This window comes from Idiotropiscis lumnitzeri, chromosome 16, assembly GCF_059441095.1.
Source record: "Idiotropiscis lumnitzeri isolate Australia: NSW breed Sydney's pygmy pipehorse chromosome 16, RoL_Ilum_1.0, whole genome shotgun sequence".
Classification (NCBI taxonomy): domain Eukaryota; kingdom Metazoa; phylum Chordata; class Actinopteri; order Syngnathiformes; family Syngnathidae; genus Idiotropiscis; species Idiotropiscis lumnitzeri.
The window spans coordinates 9,672,586-9,678,842 of record NC_142406.1 but is presented as its reverse complement, the minus strand read 5'-3'; positions in this window follow the sequence as shown (position 1 = coordinate 9,678,842).

Sequence of the window (6,257 nt, the reverse complement as noted above, 5' to 3'; positions counted from 1 at the left end):
CTCCTGCACAAAGTCATCAGAATTTGGCCAGGACGCCCAGAACTCATTCTCCATCACCTCCCTGCACTCCTCCCATGCCTCAGCGACCACTAAAACATTCTCCCTTCGGTTATTTATTTTCTATCAATGATAGCAATGCGTCCAGGCTCTGAGGTAGCAAAGCAGTCGTAAACCATATTACCTGTCATGTATATCGAGGACAGTTGTGTCACAGAAACGGTTCCTTATCTCATGTCTTCTTTGTCTGTTAGCATTGCCTCTGTCTGGTTCTGTGCCATCTGTATCCATAGAAACTGGTCAAAATAAGTTACTTATTATGGGACAGTGGCTCCGTTGACGGATGTTTTTACAATGACATTTGTCACATCTACCTCCAAACGGGTCAAAGAGGTTGCAGTTTTATTTCACATTGGACTGGTTCTGCTACTCTCATTCTTCAGGGTGAGAATAAATTTGTCAATGGCAGTTAACATGAGTATGAACTAGAACGTCAAATTAATATTGATCGACAACATTTTCCATGTGGGTGAGAGATGAACAATCAAAGCCAATGAATCGGAATACAAACTACTTTGGCAATAAGGTTTGAGTGATCGTCACGGTCCAAAACATTTTAATTTCAAATCAGGCTGCAAAGCCACATTACTCACAATTTGCTATATTTGTGTAAATGTTTGGACATGCAACTTCTTCCTGACATTTTAATGATCAATTTGTCTTTTTGACTTTGTTTGCTGCCCTGCGTATATAATACATATGTTTTAAAATGGTCGTGTATGTTTAGTTCTGAACACTTGAGTCAAGGAGTACTTTTAAGTGGCTCCACCAACTCAAGGATAAGAAAGGTGAAGGTGAAGCTAGCGATAAAGCATTAAAGATTGTCTGACTCCTCCGGTCTGTCCGAGTGTAGAGACTGACTGGTACCAAAACAAAGACAGACATTCAGGATTCAGATAAACCGCTCTCTTCTCCCACCGCTGTTATCTCAACACATTCGCCCTCCTTAGCCTCCACACCCACATGATGCAGTTCTCTTTCATCACCATCACTTCACTTGTGATATACTCCCTTATTTCTTGACAATTTTTTTTTTTTTCCTTTACAACCTGAATCCAAAGTAGTTGGGCAGAATTCGCAAATCATGGCAAAGGAATTATTGGACGTACGTCATTCTGTTTTTCCTTATCTTAAGAATTTTAAGACGGCTGTAACATTTTCCGCTTGATTCTCTTGATAAAATTGCGCAGTGTGTCCCAAATTAGTGATTTAAACCAATCGGTCATATTGAGTTGAACTTCATTTCCAGCAAGCGAGACAATAATAGAGGAAGAAAAATCATCTGAGGCATCTTCATGAAATTCATCCAACATAGCATGTACACAGTGTCAGAACATTAAGCTTTACCTCACCAGATTTCCCTGGTGTGATATTTTCTAGAGAATTCATCCTTAAGAATTAGGCCAAGAACCTCATTTTTCTTTGCTCGTTACAATTTTAACCCAGATTCACGCACATCTAATATTTCACTGATCTATTCATTTGAATGCACATGGGATGAGTGTATTGTACTGAATTTCGGATATTTGTCAAGAAGAGCTGATTTGGTGTACATTGTCAATAAATCTATAAATAGATGAATTGAAAAAAAGGACAGAAGGAAATGATAATCACAGCTTGCAAGCATTACCTTTCCAGCCATCCATTAAAGCTTTATGTCGACTTGAGCTTCTTTCATCTCTGTACAACCCAGTAAACCCCCGAACACAGCTGGCTTGTACGAGTTAAGACGTGTGCTTTTTGAGATGGCTCATTAAATTGTCAGCAAAGTAGGAGCAATGCAATTATTGCATTAGCTCAAACGGTCCAACAAAGGCCATAACCTTGCAAATGTGGGTGTGTAATAATCTCTTATTAGCGTTTTATTTTTTTGTAACATCCCATTATTCTGTCGCGTTCCTTAATGATTACTGCTTGTACAAATGAACTAAAAAAAATTAATAAATGGTACAACATAGCGTATAATACACAAGACAGATCGTACTTAAGACAAATAAACAATTCAGGGATACAGTTATTAAATTAGCCGTAAAGTTTATTGAATGGATCATGTGAAAAGTTAAAAAACTTTTGTTGCACGACGTGATGCGAGAAAGAAGGCATGTGGTTAACCTTTTCTCCGGAATGCATTACGCCTCAAATAAATAAACACAATTAAAAATAATGAAGACATTCACGTTGGTCACGTTCTCATGGAGATTCATTCCTTCGGTCTTAATTGAGATTCAAAATGAATGATTTGTTCTCGTTTTGTTTAACACGCAGAGGCAAAGTTTAGGACACCGAATGCGTTAGGGAAAATTAGAAAACTGATTACTTCTTCAAATTTCATAACGACGAACAAATAGAGCATCGGCATGAGCCGCTGATAACCCGGACTAAAGCAGCACTTACGGTTCCTCTCCTCTTCTGCCATTTCATCTTTTCATCTTTCACCTGCACATTTCTGATCTGCATTACTCGCCCTGTTGTCGACAGAGAATCAGAAGATGAAGCGGACTTCAAAAGGTTTGTGACTCTTTGGAGGAACTGTCAAATAAAACGGGGCGTCATCTCTTGTGTTCTGTCACCTACCACTAAAAAGAGGATCCTTCCATTACCGCCCCCACAGTAAGACATGTAGTTCCACACATCTTTCACACTTATATCCCTTTGCGTTGCTTTGTGTAACTTTTCTCCGGTAATCAGCGTTCTGTGTGCTTTGTCATTGTCAATTGGTTGCCTGTGATGTTCTGTGGCACACAGAGTCAGCATCTCAGGTCCTTGGTGAAAAGCGTAGCTATCTCTCTAGGTGTGAACAATGATCCCCATCTGGCGAGGCATGTAACTGTCTGTGCCTGCATGCCATTGCCAGCACATGTCAAAAGTGCATGTGCTTTGTGTGTGGGAGTATGTGCTTGAGAACAGAAGGTTGATGAATATAAACATTAAAATACGTCTATTTTTGGTAACACATTGGAATGTTCAGGAGAAAACTATAGTGTGCATGTGCAATTAAAACAAGACGTGACTCTGATTCTGTCCTTAGAGCCTTCTCCTTGAAGTGAATGACTGCTTGGGAGCCGATTTGTTTGTATTTCTCATCTTTTTTCTGTTCGAGTTGTATGTCATTGGTCAAAAAGTGTGGTGGTGGCTGTGCGTGCACACTAAGCAGAAGAGGGAGGAGGGAAACGGCACACAAATCACGAGGCAAGACAGTATGTGAGGGTCATTGCCATTTGGTGAGAGAGTACAAGCAGCTTAAGGTGAAAAATGAGCGGGAAAAAAAAACCTGAAATAAAATATGCAAACAAGAATGCAGACAGAGTGCAGACTTTGCTAAATTAAAATTTCATATCGGGCAGGCTCCACAAACAGCCTGCATTCGACTATGTGTACTGATCAGCCACGACTGAAGGAAGGGAACTTGCTGTTATGAACGTTGCAGCTCCTACAATAGGTTAACGCCATTCAAAAAAAATGTTTTTATTTTAATGGTTCTCTATGTTTGCATTGAACGGTTTTTTAGAAGCAATGAAAGTAGGGTAATTTTAAATAACACATATTTGATATTAGGTTTATATTACTCCTTTTCGAAAAAAAACGGAAATTCACATCATTGGTAGCTAGCAGCCTAGCAAGCATGCTAATGTTTTGCATTCAACAATACAGTGTTAGCATTCGCATTGTTACCTATTAAGTTGTCATAAATTGTCGACATTATCAGGAAAATTAGACTCAACAAACATTGCTTGTTTATTATCCATATATCATAAAAGCAGGTTAGTGGCGAAAAGTGGAAGACCCCCAGTGCAGGGAAGCAGGGTGGCAAGGCATGAGTCCTTTAGAAGCTCGGTCTCCGCTGTGGTTTAACCCTGAATTAACTTCTGCAGTTTTCGCCAACTTGTTCTCTTGCCTGTTTGCTCTCACTTTGCTGACCTTGGAACAAATAATCTCCGCATAATGACGGCACAAACTGCAGAGAAGTGGAGACAAGACAAGGATTTCTTTCTTGTGAGAGACTACTGGCAGCTAAGGAGGAGGTAAAATAACTAAAATTAAAAAGCGAACATATTGATGGAGGGCAGAGGGCAAAGTAAATATAGAATAATAATAATAATACATTTCTTATCTTTCAGGTTCTGCAAAACAGACATGCACTGGTCATCGATTTATTGAGTTTGGCGGGGGAAAAAAACAAGGAAACCTGCTGTTGCAAATAGTTCAAGAATAAAACAAGTTTTAGTCAGAGAGTAGCCAAAATCAAATTAGGCTGAATTACATAAAGTCGTCATAATGCCTCTGATGCTATCTCTGTAGACGTAAAACTGCCCACTTGAATCCCATGATTACAAATCAGTGTCATTTCGAAGAGAAAAAAAAAATGGGACAACGCTCTTTTTCACCAGCAAATGGAAAGTGAGGCCTCTTGACTGTTGCTCTGAAGATTTCATTGGAATACACAGTTGTTTTATTTTCAGATGTCGAGCATGATTTTATATGTGCCACTGACACGGTCTAGAATTTTATTTTATTTTATTTTTTTTACAAGCTTTCAACCCTCCTGCTCCAGACACCACAGGGTAGACACACACAAGGCTGCGGCTCGACTTTGTCAGACACTCCTCACAACGAGTGCCAGTGTGGCAGTCTCCACACTGACATATGAAATATGAACCTCAAACCGAGACGTAGTCGCGAGCCACGAAGATGAGAGCGGCAAAGAGAGAAATGGTATGCAGAGTGAAAGAGACAAGTTAAGGCGCAACGCAGCGTGAGAGAAACGTGTCTTGCAAACAAACGACCAAAGGGGTAAAACAATTTCCTGTTTGCCAAGATTGCGAAAGCTGCGTACTATTCAGTGTCTAGAATCGTCTTCCATGTCATGTCTGGGCTCCTTTTTTAATTGATTGTATGTATTTATTTAAAGAGCTGTGAGTATGCACGTACACATATAAACACTTGCCTAGCAGCGCACCCGCAGATGGCGACATGAGCTGCCAGTTTAAAATACGAGGCAGCGTATTTTGGGGTTTGGTGAAAGGCCAGCGAGTGAAAGTTATGACACCGTTTAAAAAAGCAGAATGGTTAATAAGCAGTCAAACATACACAAAGACAATTGTACACTTGAGGAAAGGTCACATAAGCGACCTTCATTATGCCTTTACCTCATCTTACCAATGCATAATTATACTCAGTCACATCCATGTAGACTGTCAAAACTAAATTTCACACGATAAATCAAGCTCGTGTTTACTGTGGACCATGCTATAATTTAGCAAATTTTGGTATGAATCAACAAAACGTGGACCAGGCTAGCCCCATCCTGCCTGGATTTAGTTTCCGAGATCTTCAATCCTCTCCCTGCAGCGACACCTGATTCAAATGATCAGAATCGGGACTGATTATCAGATCATTGGAATCAGATGTGATGCAGCAGGGAGAGATGGCGAACAGACAGGACAGCGGACCTCGAGGAACAGGATTGAAGACTACTGATTTTGGGAAATGGGACAAGGGAGCCATGCTGAATGACTATTTAGCAATTGATGGGCTTGCATAACCAATGCTAGATGTTATCGTTCAAACTCAATCAGAATTCAGCAGCAGGAGCTCGGCGTCGGTAACCCAAATGTGTAGGAACAAAATAAGAATAATCACCACTAGTACTGCTGCGAAAACGACTTCATTGGGTGCAGTTCATAAATTTAAAATGGGACTGTCATGAACAGAGGCTTCCATGCCCGCCCGTATATTTACCGTTGGTGAATATTCCTCATTCTGTCAGTCTGACTCTACACTTTGACGCAAACCGAAACTTTTTCTCTTTCCACCTGCTGCATCTGATCGCTGGTCAACGTGACCCAAATGCAAGTAGACTGTGACAGCAAAATCCATTTAATCGTTAAATTGAAAGGGGTCTGCATTGACCCCTGGACCACTCAGAAAAGTTTTATGGTAATCACATGTCATTTTAATGAAACTGTGATTTAACTGACTGACAGACTAACTCATCAACAAACAATATTAATCAAAACATTTTTCACCACTCAAATGTTCTCAACTGACTAGGAGTTGAGTGTGACTTTCCACGTATCAAAAAAAAAAAAAATAAATCATGGTTACTGCCATTGACGGCTAAAGACGTCAAAGATCAATTTATTTATTTATTTTTTTACTCGGCTGGTAGTGAATGAGTTAATGGTTATAACACCGATACT